Source organism: Pan paniscus, chromosome 4 (assembly GCF_029289425.2).
Source record: "Pan paniscus chromosome 4, NHGRI_mPanPan1-v2.0_pri, whole genome shotgun sequence".
Classification (NCBI taxonomy): domain Eukaryota; kingdom Metazoa; phylum Chordata; class Mammalia; order Primates; family Hominidae; genus Pan; species Pan paniscus.
The window spans coordinates 40,314,430-40,333,552 of NC_073253.2; the positions used below are offsets into that span (position 1 = coordinate 40,314,430).

The window sequence follows — 19,123 nt, forward strand, 5'->3', positions numbered from 1 at the left end:
TGACTGGCAGTGTGAATGTTAACCCCTGCTTTCCAGAAAGCCTCACTAAACCAGCCTGATTTGTAGTCTTTGCTCAAATACTCCCCCCATGGCTGATGTCAAGCTCTCCTGCCACCACAGCAGGGTTAGCTAGCACAAGATGCACACACAGTAGCAGGCCACTCTGTTCTATTTCCACCACACATTCCGTTCTATTTCCATTGTGACCTCAGGAGCACAAATGTAGAATATAATAAAATAATTAGAACATGAAAAGTTTTAAGTGTTTCTCGCATTTGTTTTTATTATAACTTAATTGTAAATGTATACCACTTAATTTATAATAATGGCGGTGTTTAACAATCGGCTTGCAAAATTCTACCTTTCGCAAGCTGGGAATAAGTTTGGAGCAGAGGGTTAAGGAAGGCTTTCCCGTGGAAGTGACACTTAAAATGATGAATGAATTAGAATTAGCAAAGTACAGAAGAGGGGAGGATGACCATTCCAGGCAGGAACCGTGGCAAGTGAGGTCTTGGGATTTAAGAGAGCCTGTTATACTTGAGAAACCGATGGCAAAGAAGGTGAGGAAAAATATGGAAAAATGAGGCCAAAAGAAGGACAGGGACCAAATCACGCATAGCCTTGTAGTCCATAGAGAGGATTTTGAACTTTATCTTAAATACAATGGGAAACTATTGAAGGTGTTAAGCAAGGGAGTCATGATCAGATTGAGGTATTTGAAATATCCTTATGCTCTGTGCATGGAATAAAACACTCAAGAATGGATGTAAGACACATAGAGCACAAGCACCAGAAGAAAAAGTAGATGAACTGGACTTCAACAAAGTGAAAAACTTTTATACATTGTTGGGGTTCAGAAACCGATACCCCAAAGTATGGCGCTTTGACATGCTGAACTGAGCAAGAAGCCTCAAGGTCTCTCTGACCCTCCCCCTGCCTCTTGCCTCTCAATTTTTTATCTCTCCCTAAGCTCAGGATGAAGTTCTCTGAGTTCTCAAATCTGCCTAAAGTCTGGACTCACCAAAGAAGAAAGCAATTGCTCTTTCGTCCGGGCCACCAACATGCCATCCAGACTGAGGAAGACCTGGAAACTTCGGGGCCACATGATCCACAGCCATGACCCTATAAGGGAAGCACCAGAAGCACCCTGGAGGCCACGGTAATGCTGGTGGCACGCATCACCACAGGACCAGCTTCAGCAAATACCACCCAGGCTACTTTGGGAAAGTTGGTAGGACGCATTACCACTTAAAGAGGAACCAGAGCTTCTGCCCAACTGTCAGCCTTGACAAACTGTGGACTTTGGTCAGTGAGCAGACATGGGCGAATGCTGCTGAAAACAAGACTGGGGCTGCTCCCATCATTGATGTGGCGCTATTGGGCTACTACAAAGTTCTGGGAAAGGGAAAGCTCCCAAAGCAACCTGTCATCATGAAGGCCAAATTCTTCAGCAGAAGAGCTGAGGAGAAAATGAAGGGAGTTGCAGGGGATCTGTGTCCTGGTGGCTTGAAGCCACATGGAGGGAGGTTCATTAAATGCTAACTACTTTTAAAAAAAAAAAAAGAAAGAAAGAAAGAAAGCAATTACCTCTGGTCCCTTCCTTGGGTTTTCATTAACTGAACTCATATTGCAGAAAGACTGAAATCTGTTAACACACCTGGACAGACTTTTGTCAAGAATCATCGTCGGCTCTGTGGGTTCAACAGACTTTGTCCTTCAAACAGACTTTGTTCTTCAAGCCCCCTGAATTCCCCTAAAAATCATTTACTATCCCTGCTAAAATTATCCACAATGCTTTGTCTCCCTTCCCGCACTAAGAAGGGAATGTAACTATCTGTGCCCCATTGTGGGGTTGGGCAATCATTCTATGGTTTTTTCCCACACAGGCTAGTAAGTTTGCATATCATTTTCCCCTATTAATCTGCCTTTTTTCAGGTGATTTTTCAGCAGAACTTCAGAGGGCAAAGGGGAAGTTTTCCCTTGGCCCCTGTAGCATCAAAGGATACTACCAAGAGACTGAAAAGACAATTCACAGAATGGAGAAAATATTCACCAAATCACACATCTGATAAGGGTCTAGTATCCAGAATACATAAAGGATGCTTACAACTAGAAACCAAACAATTCCATTTTAAATGTGCAGGTGGAGGCTGGATGCAGTGGCTCACACCTGTAATCCTCAGCCTTGGGAGGCTGAGGTGGTTGGATCACTTGAGGTCAGGAGTTCAAGACCAGCCTGGCCAACATGGTAAAACCCCACCTCTACTAAAAATACAAAAATTAGCCAGGCATGGTGGCACACGCCTGTAATCACAGCTACTTGGGAGGCTGAGGCAGGAGAATTGCTTGAACCCAGGAGGTGGAGGTTGCAGTGAGCCAAGATCATGCCACTGCACTCCAGCCTGGGTGACAGAGTGAGATGCCATTTTAAAAAAAATAAAATGTGCAGCTGAATGTGGTGGCTCATACCTGCAATCCCAGCATTTTGGGAGGCTGAGGCAGGAGGATATTGAGGCCAGGAGTTCAAGACAGGCCTAGGCAACAGAGTTAGACACTGTCTCTACAAAAAATTTAAAAATTAGCTGGGCATGGTGGCATTCACTTGTAGCCCTACCTACTTGGGAGACTGAGACAGGAGGATCGCTCGAGCCCAGGAGGTTGAGGCTGCAGTGAGCTATGATCACACCACTACACTCCAGCCTTGGTGGCAGAGCAAGGCCCTGTCTCAAAAAATAAATAAATAAATAAAAATGGACAAAGGACTTGAATAGACTTTTCTTCAAAGAAGAAATGTATACAATGGCCAACAAAGCACATGATAAGATGCTCAACATCATGAGTCAGTAGGGAAATATAACTTAGAACCACAGTGAGATACCACTTCATGCCCACTAGGGTGACTATAATTAAAAACAATACCAGAAAATAATAAGTGTAGTGAGGACGCAGAAAAATTGGAACCCTCATATTTTGCTGGTGGAAATGTAAAATTAGGTAGCTGCTGTGGAAAATTGTTTATTGTTCTTCAGTGAGTTAAACACAGATTACCATATGACCCAGCAATTCCTCTCAAGTATGTAACCCTGAAAATTTAAAAGAGATGGTCAAACAAAAACTTAAACACAAATGCTCATAGCAGCATTATTCACAATAGCTAAAAGATAGAAACAACCCAAATGTCCCTCAACTGATGAATGCATAAGCAAAATGTGGTATATCCATACAATGGAATATTATTTGGCCACCAAAAGGAATAGTACTGATACATGCTACAACATGGATGAACCTTGCAAACATTATCCTGAATGAAAGAAGTCAGACACAGACGCCACATATTATATGGTTTCATTTTTATGAAATATCCAGAATAGGCAAATCCACAGAAACACAAAGCAAATTAGTGCCTGGAGCTGGAGGAAGGGAGGAATAGGAAGTGCTGCTTAATGAATATGGGACTTTCTTTTGGGGTGATTAAAAGATTCTAGAACTAGATAATGGTGATGTTTGCACAACATTGTGAATGTGTCAAACCCCACTGAACTGTATACTTTAAAATGGTTAAAATGGCCAAGTGTGGCAGCTCATGCCTGTAATCCCATCTCTCCAAAATATAAAACAAAATAAAAATTAAAAAGATTGGGAGGCTGAGGCAGGAGAATGGCTTGAACCTGGGAGGCAGAGGCTGCAGTGAGCTGAGATTGTGCCACTGCACTCCAGCCTGAGCGACAGAGCAAGACTCTGTCTCAAAAAAAAAAAAAAAAAAAAATTAGATGGTTGAAATGGTAAATTGTTTATGCCACAATTTTTTTAAAAATGAATGCAAGGAGTCTGCGAGGAGAAGAGTCAGTCAATGATATCTGCCAAACTTCTGACAATAGCAACACATGGGTGGCAATGATATTTATCAAAATTGGAAATTCCAAAGGTAGAAATGGAAAGACCTAGAGTTCCTTTTTGGGCATGTTGTGACTGAAATGCCTGCGAAACATCTTAGTAGAATTTCAGGAGGCAATCTGCTACCTGCTGTGTCTTCCTCATGCTTGTGACCTCATATTTCCAGGTGGCTGCTGCGTCTCCAGGCTTCCTGTCCCTGTGCCATCAGAAAAGAAGGTGTGAGGGAGGAGTGCAGGAGGGCAAGAGAAAAATGTCTTCCCAGAAACTCAGCGTATGTCTCAGTGGTCAGGTGAGTGTCCCCTGGCCACCCTTTGCTGCAGGGAATGGGGTGGGGGAATAATTTTACTCAGCACCATCCAAGGTAAATACAGCTGGACACTAAAGTGGTAAGGACGGCTTTTAGCCCATAATACACAATTGTAGTAGGGAAGAGGGTCCAGTGTGAACTGAACTCAACTCTGATTTGCACAGAAGTGAGTGGGTATTTTAAAGGGAGGATGGTCCTGGTGCTGTGGCTCACACCTGTAATCCCAGCACTTTGGGAGGTGGAGGCAGGAGGAGTTGAGACCTTGTCACACACACAAAAAAATTAGCCAGGTGTGGTGGCACATGGCTGTGGGCAACAAAACGAGACCCTGTCTCGATAAAAAATAAAGGGAGAATGAGGCAGCAGGGAGGGGTTGAGTGGGGCTCAGTAGAGTTAGGGTGAAAAATTACAAGGGTTGGTCAGTGTAAATGCCCATGAGGCAGCTGCATCTGCCAGCTGGCATTTATTGAAGTTAGGATTCCACACAGGCTGGGAGACAGAGGCCCCTTCCTTCCTGATGATTATCATTGTAAAGGAATTACCTTCACATGCTTGAGTAAGATACCCCTGAGTTGTAGGTGATATCTAGATATCTCAAAGGGGCAGCAAGAGGATCCTCAATTGTAAGCCCTTTATAGTAAATGCTCTGAAAGTGGTGGGGCTTATCCTCAGGGGTTGGCTAAAAACAAATAGTGAATTCTCCTCGAAGCCTTTGCTTTTCTCAGGCAGGTACTTTAAAGGGGCACTTTAACGACACTGGAAACGACCCTAGTGTCTGGTCAAGTCTCTTAATACGGAGGGTATGCTCCATTCTCCATAATGGGATTATTACGCATTGTATGCCTGTATCAAAATATCTCATGTACCCCATAATATACGTACCTACTATGTACCATAGTAAGTGCATAAGTATATGCACCTACTATGAATTAAACATAAAAATACATAGTAAAATCCTTGCAGTCAAAGATTTTTTAAAAATACATGGGCCGGGCGCAGTGGCTCATGCCTGTAATCCCAGCACTTTGAGAGGCCAAGGCGGGCAAATCACAAGACCATCGTGATCCAGGAGCCAGGAGATCAAGACTATCCTGGCTAACACAGTGAAACCCTGTCTCTACTAAAAATACAAAAACAAAATTAGCCGGGCATGGTGGTGGGCGCCTGTAGTCCCAGCTACTTGGAAGGCTGAGGCGGGAGAATGGCATGAACCCAGGAGGCGGAGCTTGCATTGAGCTGAAATTGCACCACTGCTCTCCAGCCTGGGCGGCAGAGCGAGACTCTGTCTAAAAAAAAAAAAACAAAAAAACCATATATATATATATGGAGGGTTATCCAGGTACAGTGGCTCACACCTGTAATCCCAGCACTTTGGGAGGCTGAGGTGGACAGATTGCTTTGAGCTCAGGAGTTTGAGACCAACTGGGCAACATGGCGAAACCCTGTCTCTCAAAAAAATATAAAAATTATCTGGGTATTGGTGGCTTATGCCTGTATTCCCAGCTTCTCGGGAGGCTGAGGCTGGAGGATCACTTGAGCCTGGGAAGCAGAGGTTGCAGTGAGCCGAGATTGAGCATCTGTGTTCCAGCCTAGATGACAGAGTGAGACCCTGTCTCAAATATATATATATATATGCATATATATGGAGGGTAAAGGGTGGAAATCATTTGTGCCAAGAGTCTGTCATTCTTATAGGCCAAGGTTGAGGCCTAACCAAGAAGAGGGCTCAGAGGGGCCTGGCTAGAGTTTGGCCAGGGAGAGGATTTTTGTCAGGTTGTGCCACTCCTAAACAAAACTGTGTTTCTGCTTGGTGAAGAAGAAGCTGGAATGGATATCAGAGAGGCAAATATCAGCGTCTTTCTTACCATGTAATTAATGTCGTGAACAATTTCAGCAGAATTTGGTCAGGAAGTCTTGAAAATAATATCAGGTGGAGATTGAATGTCTTCTTAACTTGTCTGAGGCTGAGTGATTTCAATTCCTTTCATCTTTTCTTATCGTTTGTTCATATTTGTCAAAAATGTAGTCATTTCAATAACTTTTCCCCAAGTCACTTTGACTTTCCAACATCCCCTGTGAGCTCAGATTTGGAGTCACCTTTCTTATAAAGGAAGGATAGCAAGGTATGTGTGTAAGGTTGTATAAGGTATGTGTATTGGTGCTGTGCTCTAGGAAAGCAAAGTAAAATAACCACGCAGGTGAGAGACTGAGAAAGACAAGAAACACCTGAGTGATGCAGTCCCTTTAAAATTACCAGGCCCAGCAAAGCATAGGAATGAGGCATCAGTCTTGCCGCACTTCCCCACCTTGAGATGAATAATCATCTCTTGAAACCGCCTGCTGTATGGACTCTAAACTGAGTGTCGCCACCTAGCAATGCCACACTCTGAACGCCATAACTCATACCCCATAGTTTAACAACGTATATAGCCAATACTGATGAATGTTATTTCTGGGAACCAATGAAAATTCTGAAAAACAACGTTTGTAATCACCTCCTCTCCTGATTTGTCCTTTTTTCTTTAAAAACTCATGCCTGCCCTTTGTTCTCTGGAGCACTCCCCAAAGCAACTTGGAAGAGTTTCTCAGTTGGCAGTCCCCACCGTTGGCCCAAATAAACTCTCTACCTATATTAATTTTCCTCAGTTTCTTTCTTTAGGTCGATGCTGTGTTCTGACAAAGATTCTTTGCTTGGCCAAATTTTAGGCTCCTAAACCTTTTAGAACCTATCAGCGCACTTCCTTGGGAAATCCAGTTTTAGCAAAGAGCCCAGCTAAGTCAGTTTCACAAGAATCCCCCCCAAACATCCACCCTTGATATCTGATCCCCGTTGATATCTAATGAGGTTCCTCGTCCTCCACCATCCCCCAGGTGAGGTCTGATCACCCTGGCCTGTCTTCAGCAAGAATCCTGTTAGGCCTGTCTAGTCAGAATCCCCCTTACCCCTGATGTTCCCTCTTAGTAGTTTTCCATCCACTGGTCCCCACCCTCCTCCTTGGCTATAAATTTCCACTTGCTCATGCAGTATTCACAGTTGAACTCAATCTTCCTCCCCAACTCCAAAACCTCATTGCAGTTGTCACTGTACCTATAGCGAGGGCCTCAATAAAGTCTTCCTTACTGTGCTTTAATAAGAAGGACTGAATAATATTTTCTTTAGCAGTTCCTAACTTTTGTTTGACACATAGGATATTAATAGCATGTGGAACCAGGAAAATTTCAGTTACCCATGACTTGGTGATAATAACGTTCTTATTCTATCCCAGCTAGAATTTTCATTGTTTGGCCTCTGCTCAAAGATGGGAACATTTAAGGAATAAAACAACCTTTCAGCTCTTCATGTGTAAGCCTAACCTAAACAAAATTTAGTTTTCAGTTATAAAAAAAGACATGCCATTTAAAAAATGTCAACCAACACAAAATGACTGAATTTTTACACTTCACTTTTAAAATGTGAATACCCTTAGAAACATCAGGATTGCTATTCCAGGCACACACACATAGAGAGTGTTTATTTCACAAAGGCAGGTGTTGACTACTAGAAATAAGTCATATATTTGAGAATCATTAGGGCAAGTAGTGTCTCAAGAGGCCTGTGTTTAATGTTGGCTTTGTGACTAAGAGAAAATATCCCTTTCTCATCTGCACCCCAAGGCTCTGTTGCCTCATTTATAAAACATACAATGATTCCTCTAGGTAATTCTACTTGTAAGCATTAAATTCCACCCTGTATTTTTTTCTCTTTGCTGTTTTAAGGAAATAAAATTTAGAAATTAAAAATTGAAAAGGCAGACTGCGATATGGTGCACTGGAAAGAGCCCAGCTTTTGGAGTCAGGACACCGGGACACTGCGGCTCTCATCCTGCAGCTCCTAATAGATCTGCTGTGTCAGTCTGGGCAAGTCCCTCCACGCTTCTGAATTTCTGTTTCCTTATCTGTAAAGAAAAGGTGGGGGGGATGGCGGTGGAGTGGGGCAGGCAGGATAGGCTTTGAATGGCTGATCCCCAAGATCTCTTCAAGCTTGAATATTCTGTGACTTTTATTATATAAGCCAAGGTGTTGTATAGTTGCAGTGGTAAGTTATGCTTCCAGCTGCAAGTAACAGGAAAACTGACTTACTATGGCTTCATTTTTTTTTTTTCATAATCAAAAGATTTAGAGATAGGCAGTCCATTGGTTAAGTAGCTCAACAATGTCAGGGATAGCAATCTTTTTTTTTTCCTTCTTTTAAAAATAGCTTTAAAGAGGTATACTTGATATGGAATAAATGCCACATAAAGGGTGCAATTTGATAATTTGACATTTGTATATGCCCATGAAACCAACCCAACAATCAAGATAGTGAACATGTCTATCACCCCCAAAAGTTTCTTGGTTCCCCTTTATAATCTCTCCCTCCTGTCTCTTCCTGTACTCCTCAGGTGACCATGGACCTGCTTTCTGTCACTGTAGCCTGATTCGAATTTTCTAGAATTTTCTATAGAGTAGTATGTACTCTTTTCTGTCTGGCTTCTTTCACTCAGCATAATTATTTTTAGATTGATCCATGTTGTAGTGTGTATCTATAGTTTCTTTCTTTTTATTACTAAAGAGTATTTCATTTATGGATATATTATGTTTTGTTTATCCATAAATGTTGCCCACTTATTGAAGGGCATTTAGGTTGTTTCCAGTTTTTGATTATTACAAATAAAGCTACTAAGAACATTTGTGTAAAAGTCTATGTATGGCCGTGCACAGTGGTTCATGCCTATAATCTCAGCTCTTTGGGAGGCCAAGCTGGGTGGATCACTTGAGATCGGGAGTTTGAGACCAACCTGGCCAACATGACGAAACCCCATCTCTGCTAAAAAATACAATTATTAGCTGGGCGTGGTTGCAGGCAACTATAGTCCTAGCTACTCAGGAGGCTGAGGCAGGAGAACAGCTTGAACCTGGGAGGTGGAGGTTGCAGTGAGCCGAGATCCTGCCAGTCATTCCAGCCTGGGTGACAAAGCGAGACTCTGTCTCCAAATAAACAACCAAAAAAAAAAATGGTATGTATGAACTACATTTTCTTTCCTCTTGGGTAAATATCTAGGAGTAGGATGGCTGGGTCGTATGGTAAATAAATATTGAATTTGTTTTAATAAAACCCCAAATGTTTTCAGTGTGGTTCTACCACGTTACTTCCCTACCAGCAGTGTATGAGAGTTCCAGTTCTTGTACCTCCTTGCCAGCACTTGGTATGGTGGTTAAAAAAGAAAGCTTTTAGCCATTCTAAAAGTTGTATAGTGTATCTCATCATGGATTTTTGTTTTTGTTGTTGTTGTTGTTGTTGTTTTGGTTTTGGTTTTGGGTTGTTTTGAGACAGAGTCTTGCTCTGTCGCCCATGCTGGAGTGCAGTGGTGTGATCTCTGCTCACTGCAACCTCCGACTGCTGGGTTCAAGAGATTCTCCTGCCTCAGCCTCCCAAGTAGCTGGGACTACAGGCATACACCATCATACCTGGCTAATTTTTGTATTTTTAGTAGAGACGGGGTTTCACCATGTTGACCAGGCTGGCCTTGAACTGCCAACCTCATGTGATCCGCCCACCTCTGCCTCCCAAAGTGCTGGGATTACAGGCATAAGCCACTGTGCCCAGCGCATTGTGCTTTTAATTTGCATTTCCTTAATGCTGTTGAGATTCTCTTTATGTGCTTATTTTCAATACATTTTCTTGGTAAGATGACTGTCCAAAATTTTCCCTACTTCTTTATTGAGTTGTTTGTTTTCCTGTTATCAGGTTTTCAGAGTTATATATTATTTTTACCAGATGTATGACTTGCAAATATTATCTCCCAGTATGAGGCTTATCTATTCATTCTCTTGACTGTGTCTTTCAAAAACACAGTTTTTAATTTCAATAAAATTCAGTGTATCAATTATTTCTTTTATGCATCATGCTTTTAGAGATATATCTAAGAAATCTTTGTGACCCAGAGTTACAAATGTTTTCTATATCTTCTAGAATTTTGTAGTTTTAGATTTTACATTTCTATCTATGATCCATTTTGAATTAAATTTCGTAGATAGTGTGAGGTATGGACCAGACTTCACTTTTTTTTTTCTACATGGATATTCAATCTATCATTCTAGCATCTAGTTTGTTTAGAAAACTATCTTCCTCCACTGACTTGCTTTTGCAATTTTATGAAAGATCAGTTGTCAATATATGTGTGAGTTTATTTCTGGTCTCTCTGTTCTATTTATTTGTCTAGCTTTGTCAGTATTATCCTGTCTTGGTTATTGTAGCTTTATCATAAGTCTTGAAATCCAGTAATGTAAGTCCTACATTATTTTTTTCCTAAAGATGGCTAGCTATTCTTGGTCCTTCGCGTTACAATATGAATTTTTAAATTAACTTGTCAATTTCCACAAAAAAAAAGCCTCTTGGGATTTTGGTTTGGATTGTATCAAATCTATAGACTGGGGAGGAATGACATTGTAACAATATTAAGTTTTTAGATTCATGAAAACATTTTACCTGTTCATTTATGTTTTTAAATTTTCTTGCAATAATGTTTACAATATACAGACATTAAAGATTTTTTTGTTAGATTTATACTTAGGTATTTCAGGTATTTTATGCTATTGTAATTTGTATTTTTTAATGTCAATACCTGATAGTTCTGTGCTAGTGAATATGAATACAATTGATTTTTTTAATGTTGTACAAACATCCTACAACATTGCCAAACTAACTTATTCATTATAATAGCTTTTTTTGTAGATTTCGCTGGATTTTCTGCAGTTTATGCTGTCTATGAATAGACAATTATATTTCTTTCTTGCCAATCTGGATGCTTCGTATTTCTTTTTCTTCCCTGATTGCCCTAACTAGCACCTCAAGGACAATATTGAGTAGAAGTGTTGAGCAGTCATCCTTGTCTTGTTCCTGAACTTAGAAGGAAAGCATTCAGTCTTTCATCATAAGGTATGTTGTAAACTACATTTTAGTAAACGCCTTTTATCAGGTTATGGAAGAGTCTTCCTATTTCCAGTTTGCTAAGAGTTAGTATCAGGATTAATGCTGAATTTGTTGAGTGCTTTTTCTGCATCTATTGAGATGATCATATGGAGTTGGTTTTTACTTTATGTGGAGAAATACATTGATAGATTTTTCAATGTTAAACCAACTTTGTATTCCTATTATCTGTTCAGAATTTTTGCATCTATATTAATATGGGACATTAGGCTATAGATTTCTTATAATATTTTGGTTTAATTTTCGTATGAGTAATAGTGGCCTCGTAGAATGAGCTGGGAAGTATTTTCCTCATTTTCAATTTCTTAGGAAGAGATTCTATAGTATTAGTATTATTTCTTCCTTAAATGTTTGGTAGATTTTATGAGTGAAGCCATCTGGACCTTGAGTTTTATTTATTGGAACACATTTAATGACAAATTCAATTTCTTCAATCAATATAAGGCTATTCAGGTTGTCTGTGTCTTTCTGAGTAAACTTTGGCAATTTGTATAATTCAAGGTATTTTTTTCCATTTCATCTCAGCTATCAATTTTATTGGCATACAATTATTCATAATATTCCATTATCCTTTTAATATTTGTAGAATCCGTATCCTTTTAAAATTTGTAGAATCTACATGGAGAATCACGTAGAAATGATATCACCTGTATAATTTCTGACATTGGCAATTTATATCTCCTTCCTGCCTTCTTGCCTTCCTTCCTTCCTTCCTTCTTCCTTCTTTCTTTTTTTTTTGAGATGGAGTCTTGCTCTGTCGCCCAGGCTGGAGTGCAATGGTGCGATCTCGGCTCACTGCAAGCTCCGTCTCGCAGGTTCAAGTGATTCTCCTGCCTTAGCCTCCTGAGTAGCTGGGATTACAGGTACACACCACCACACCCAGCTAATTTTTATATTTTTAGTAGAGATGGGGTTTCACTATGTTGGCCAGGCTGGTGTCAAACTCCTGATCTCAGATGATCTTCCCACCTTGGCCTTCCAAAGTGCTGGGATTACAGGCGTGAGCCACTGCGCCCGGCCTCTTCTTTTTTTGTTTGTTTGTTTTTTTGTTTTTGAGACAGGGTCTCACTCTGTCACCCAGGATGGAGTGCAGTGGCATGATCACAACTCACTGCAACCTTGACCTCCTGGGCTCAAGAGATCCTCCCACCTCTCAGCCTCCTGAGCAGCTCTACAGGCACATGCCACAATGCCTGGCTAATTTTTTGTATTTTTTGTAGAGATGGGGTTTTGCCATGTTGCCTAGGCTGGTCTGGAACTCCTGGGCTCAAGCAGTCTGCCCACCTCAGCCTCCCAAAGTGCTGGGCTACAGGCATGAGCCACTATGCCCAGCATCTTTTTTTTTTTTTTCCTGATAAGTTTTTTCAATTATACTGATCTTCCAAAAAGCTGTTTTTTTGTTTCATTGATCTTCTCTATTTTTCTTCTGTTTTCTACTTTATTGACTTCTACTGTAGGGGCCAAGGGAAAACTCCCCCTTGTTTTAGTTTCCCCTTCATCCTCTGAAGTTTCACTGAAAATCAACTGACAAAAGGCACATTAATGGGAGAAAAACCATACAGATTTATTAACGTATACAGTAGTCATACAAATATAAGAACTCAAATGGCCAGATGGTTGGCACTTTTATACCATCTTGAGATTACAAAAAGAATAGGGGCTTAAAGCATGGCAAAACAGGTTATGGTGGCCAGACAGGTTACAGGAGAGAGAAGAGGAAAGCCCTGGCTAGCAAGGGCAGTCTTGCTAGGCAGATGAAACCTCAGAGATAGCAGCCCTCACAAAGAAGAGATGGTAGCCAGTGGGAAATGTTCCCATCAGACTTTTAAAGGTTTCAGACTCTCATTAATATTTCCTAGATCTGGACAAGGGGCCTTCAGAGAAAGCCTGTTTGCATCTGTCATTTACTTCCTCTACAAATGCAAATCACCCCCAACAAAAGATAGCTCCACAGGGCTACTTCTGCTTGCAGGCCCTCAGACCAGCCATTTCAAAATATGTTGAAGTCTATTTTGGGGTAAAATATTTTGGTTTCTTTCACTAATCTGATCTTTATTATTTCCTTTCTTTTGCTGACTTTGGGTTTTATTGGCTTTTTTTCTGTGTTTTGTTTTGTTTTGTTTTTGAGACAGAGTCTTGCTTTGTCTCCCAGGCTGGAGTGCAGTGGCATGGTCTCGGCTCACTGCAACCTCCACCCCCTGGGTTCAAGCAACTCTCCTGCCTCAGCCTCCAGAGTAGCTGGGATTACAGGGTGGCGTGCACCACGCCTGGCTAATTTTTGTATTTTTACTAGAGATGCAGTTTTGCCAAGTTGGCCAGGCTTGTCTCGAACTCCTGGCCTCAAGCAATCCACCCATCTTGGCCTCCGAAAGTGCTGGGATTACAGGCGTGAGCCACCACGCCCAGCCTTTTTTGTTGTTGTTTTGTTTTGTTTTAAGATGGATGTTAAGACCATTGATTTGAGACCATTGATTTTAAGATTTTTCTTCTTGCTAATATTGATGTTTAGTGCTATGGTTTTCCCCTTAAGCACTGTTTAAGTGGCATTTCATAAAATGTATTATGTTTTTTCCTTCTTACTTTTTTTTTTAAGTTCAAACCACTCTGTAATTTTCCTGTTGATTTCTTTGATCATAGTTAGTTTCCAAATATTTGGAGATTTTTCAGAGATCTTTCTGTTATTAATTTTTATTTTAATTCCATTGTGGTCAGGCAACATCCCATAATCCGTTTGGGTGGTTTCCTTCCTGGTCTTAGGTGGTTTCCTCACATGCATGTGGTGATCAGTACTTGGCTGAAGCTCAAGGAGGGCCCTCTGCAGATCTCTGGATTGCTGGCAGTGCACAGCAATCTCTTCTGTGGTACTCTGGCCTGCAAGATTTAGCAGCGTTGTTCTTGGTGGCTTGGCTCTATGGTCTCAACTTAGTCTGCTGGCCTCGGCCTGGATTCCGCTTCCTCCACAGCCTGAAAACTCTTTCAAGGCGGTAATCCAGGGCAATCATAGTGCTCACCTTCCCCACCCCCACACCCCAGCCCTTTTGTATCTCTGTTCTTCTTGTCTGATGTCCCAATGTCTTAAAAAATCTGTCATTTCATATATTCTGTCATCTTTTATGTTCACTTCAAGCAGAAGGGTAAATCTAGTCTCACTTTGGCCAGAAAAAGAAGTCCCTGAGTGGGCTAGCATCTTAATCCTTCTCTTGAAACTTTCCCTCATGCTTAGGGCCTAATAATCCCAAAATGGCTGTTCTATCACTAAACATTATATTTACATTTAATGCAGATTTAATGCTAATCATGCTTGTCCATGTCATTATAAATGCAAAATCTTTTCCAAAAAGTTACCCAACAAACTTACTTAAATAGCTCATTGGCCACAATGAGGTTACCTGGCCATCCTTATCTGCAAGGAAGTCTGGGAAAACAGGAAACAGTGTTGTCATGATTGGTTTATGTTTAAGTGTGATTTAACACTGACATATTGCCATCCCAAAAGAACTAGAGAAGGAGGGGGTGGGGGATAGAGGATACTGGAGCTCTGTAACCGAGGCAACCAACCGGGCCCTTTTCACAAAGTAACACCAGCTTATCTCTCCAGTTGGGTCTTTTTGCCTTGGGTACAGTCCACCCAGGCTTTTCTGACAATTGGCTGCTTTCCAGCCTTTCTATATTTGATAAGGGTTTCTGTGTCCTGAAGGCTGGGGATAACATTCTAACACCCTCTAGAAGTTACTTCTCACCTTTGGGGAGATCTTTGAATATCTAAAATATCAGACCAAAAAGAAATCATCAATTAAACTACTAATCGTTTCAGCCTCTGTATTTAAATTTTCTGTTATTTGCTTTTAACTGAAGTTAAAAGAGCAAGTGGACATAGAATCCAAGTGAATTCTACTCCACTAACTTTAAAGGTCAACTCAGTAAAGTACATCTAAGGGTCCATTGCTTTATTTATTCTGCCTGGTTCACTCAGAGGTGATTGGAGAAAATAAAGATCCAGTTGTTTCTAGCATTCTCCCTAGCAGTTATGGCCGAGAAGTGTGAAGTTTCACGTAGATTGATGGAGCAGTTCAAAAACTGCAAGCCTAACTTCTAGACCCAAGGAGGCATTTTCTTTGGCCAGGGAAGGATCATTCTGTGCAAATGGTTGGAGTTTAAGTTTGGGTCACTGGCAGAGTCTCTAGGCACTTAGGTGTTAACTTTACAGTAGAGGAAAAAGCAATTATTTTTACACCAACATTTTAAGTCCTAAGATTAACTTTAGAAGTGTCAGGAAAAGGGGAAAGTAGTTCTTATCTTCACCTAGTAAAGACAAACGACCTACTTTTTAATTTAGTCATGTAAAAATACGTTATGTGAAGAAAATCAAATATTCTGTCTTCCCTGGATACTGAGACTAATTCTCCATGAGACTTTATTTGTTTCATGAAACAATTGAATAAATTCTCAGAAGAATGAACTGCTAAGGCAAATGCGGCTTGAGAAAGATTCTTGAGAAAGAAAAATCCCAAGGTTTAGGTGATTAGAGAGTCTAAAGATGGGTTGGCTGTGGAAGAGTATTAGAGGAGAGAGGACTAGCTTGTAAGATAGTATCTGGCTGGAAGAGAGGTAGGATGAGATCTGAGAAGAATTGACAGGCACTCCATTGGGCATTTCTTATGTTAGTAAGAATGGGCTAAGTTATGCTGCAGTAACAAACAAGCCCCAAATCTCAAAGGTTTAACACAATAAAAGTTTATTTCCATCTCAGGCAATGTCTTTTACGGGTCAAGGCAACTCTCTAGGGCAGTTGTCCTCTGTGTGGTACCCGAGTTATCCAGGCTGCTTCAATCTTTTGGGTCTTCCATCTCAGCATACAATCTTCTCCATGGTTGCCTAAGTTGGGGAAGAAAGAGTTGGGAGAATCACACTGTCTCACCTGGAAATGATGTGTATCATTACACTGGCCATGATAACTAGTTACATGGCCCTATCCAACTGCAAAGAAACTGAGAAGTATAGTCTTCCATATGCCTAGGATAGGAGAAGGAACAGATATTGGTAAATATAGTGATATTGAACATACTACTTTAATTCACAAGTCTTGTCTTAAAGAAGAATTCTGTACCAAGTTGTCCCTGAGTTCAGAATATCTTTCCAGAAGGGGTTCGGGGCAATCTTGTGGCTAAAAGAGGTGTGAAAGGGACTTATTTTTCAGCTGCATTTACATATCAAGAAATAAGTCTTTATTTAGAGTGAATGTTTATTTCAGGCAGCTTTGGGGGATGCTAATGGAGGCTATGTAGAAGTGAGCAAAATCCTCCAATCCCACCTCCCTCCCCTTCCCTACCTTGGCACTTACAGTGTCAGAGTTTCTTTATAAGTGCTGTTAAGTGTGATACAGTGAGCAATTGCACATTTGGTACCAGCCAAAACCCCAAATGGGCAGGCCACCAATGGGCTACTGGTGGCAGGGAGGCCTGGGAAGCAGTGGCAGGCTCCCTACAACGTGGTACCTCAGTCTGTGCTGATATCTTGTTCCAATCTGTTTCCTGTAAACATCAGCAGCTTTCACACCTTGCATCACAGTAACGTGTCTTCTCAGAAAAACAAGCAGAAAAGCAAAATCAGTAAGATTATTGCTGCAACTCTTGGACAACAAATGTGTCTCCTATTATGATTAAGACTGTGCATTTGTGTCTGAAAGAACAAGAAAGTGAAGAGTAATTATGCATGCAGTTTTATCAGTGGGAATGTGTCTGCTAAGCATTTACCTTAATAAATGAGCTGAAAGGAGGGCAGACAGGAAGACATGCAGTCAAATGATTCACATCCCTTTGACACTAGAAGTTTCTGATCAGTCTAGGGAATCGGAAATCATACTCTATAAGGGACAGAGATTGTGAGAGTTTTATCATCTAAAACAGTCACATTGACCCTTCAGGTGGCATTGACAGTCATTTTCCAATCTGCCAAATATGGTAACCCGATGCAGGCATTGTGCTTTGTGTGTCATCTCAAGGCTCAGTCTGTGTTGCACACCAAACTGTAGTATTTTATGAGTCTGTCTAATGGAAACTAACAGCAAATACATTTGTCTTTAGTGGTCCCGATGGCAGTCCCCAGATGTGCAGAGCGTTCCTCCCGCTCTCTGCTAACTCGGGACACCTCTGGTTATGATGCCCAATCTTGAGAATTCCTCTCTAAATCATCCTGTCTTTGTTTTATTCCCTTAGCTGATTCTCTTTATTCTGAAAACTATTGTGGTTAGTAGATAATAATTAACAAGTTTTCTGTCTTATCAATTAATTATTCAAATCAATTTATTATAATTCTTCAAATGTGTCAATCCAGCCATTTATCTATGTTTTCCCTTCTATTCAACAAATATTTTTTGAACAAAATGCTGTTGGTGACATGGAGGATTTGGGGGGAAAGGGAGTGGTCAAATAGAGCTAGTAAAGGTACCTAAGCTTCTGGGCAGGACACCAACAGCAACCACTCCAGGAGGCAACATTTAAGCAGAGATTGGAATGACAAGAAAAAGCTGGTCACACCAAATACAGAGGAAGAGTGAGCTTGGCAAGTCTAGGGCCTAGAAGAAGGTCAATAGGCCTGCACTGTAGGGGGTGAAGCTCTAGAGAGAGTGGTATCAGAGACCGATCACACAGAACTTTGTCAGCCCAGAAAGGCTTTCAAAAGACATTGGTGGTTTTAGATCGGGGCACATAATTGAATTCTGGATTTTTCTGATGTGAGCCCATCTCTGGCCTAAAGTTGCCTTCCATTTATAGTGTGATACTAGTGTAAACAAAAATTATGGGAGGCCATTTTTTAGGCTGAGCTCTAGCACTAGGCCGCAACAGACCAGTCCAAACCAAAATGAAGTCACTCATGCTAAATGCCACGTAATCAAACTGAAACTTTAAGGAAACAGATACGTCCCCACAGCCCTATATTTGCTGAAAACAGGAGAGATTCCAGTCTACCTGAGTTGGCATAATAAGGAAGTCCCCTCTGTTTAACCCTTATCAAAAAAGTAACCTGAAATTGACCAATCACTTTTTTTTCTTGTTCTGTTTTCTTGTCCCCACCTTGCAAAACCCACCATTCTACCATTGCCCAGAGTGGGGGTGGCGGTGGGAATGGGGGACTCTGATTCTATTCTTTTAGAATGAAAGCCACCCCATTCATGAATTACAAACAAAAGCCAAATTCAATCTATAACTAAATTTGTTGGAATTTTGTCTGACACGTTTTTCCATTTAAGATCATAATATAAAGTGTCCTTTTAAAGTAAATACATTTAAGGAAACAGAGCAAGGCCTTATAAAAATATTAAGTAAATAATACAGAGATAGCTGAACTGTAAAGGTGGAAACACTGCCCTCAGGAAGAGCAAAATGAAAGAATCTTTTGGGGTCCCAAACTGCTTAGGAAATCAGATGCCCAGTGTTTTGCAAGGATTTGAGAAGCCAACAAGCTATAGAAGAAGGCAGCTGGTGTTCTGAAAGACCCAAGGTGTCTACATAAAGTTAACACAGAATATTCCTTATGCCCTGGGTCACCTGACTGATGGCCAGGAAGCATCAAGGCTTCCTGTATCTTTCACACACACCATTTAGAATGCTGGTTATTGTCTCTTTGTAACTCTGCATTTTAATTTACCTTTTAAGTTGCTCTTGATAATTATTTTAAACAGATTTCCCCAGAACAAACTATTAGGGGATAGGGAGAAGGGGATGCACAGTGTAATTTATTCTCAGCCTTATACCCCATTAAGAATGGCCTCAAGATTACAGAAGCATAACTCTGACAATTGAATATCCACTGACACACAGAATTAAAATGCCAACAATTACATTTGTTTAAATGCCAAGTTTTCCTTAAGATTTATTTAAAAATCTACATTTCTGAAAATATCTGCACTTCTG

The 19,123-nt window shown here is 40.8% G+C and overlaps 1 pseudogene; it reads left to right on the plus strand.

Annotated features, from left to right (window-relative positions):
• Window positions 1-361: 361 nt before the first annotated feature.
• The window catches only part of LOC129397761 (large ribosomal subunit protein uL15-like), a 67,358-nt pseudogene continuing 48,596 nt past the window's right edge, over window positions 362-19,123 (plus strand).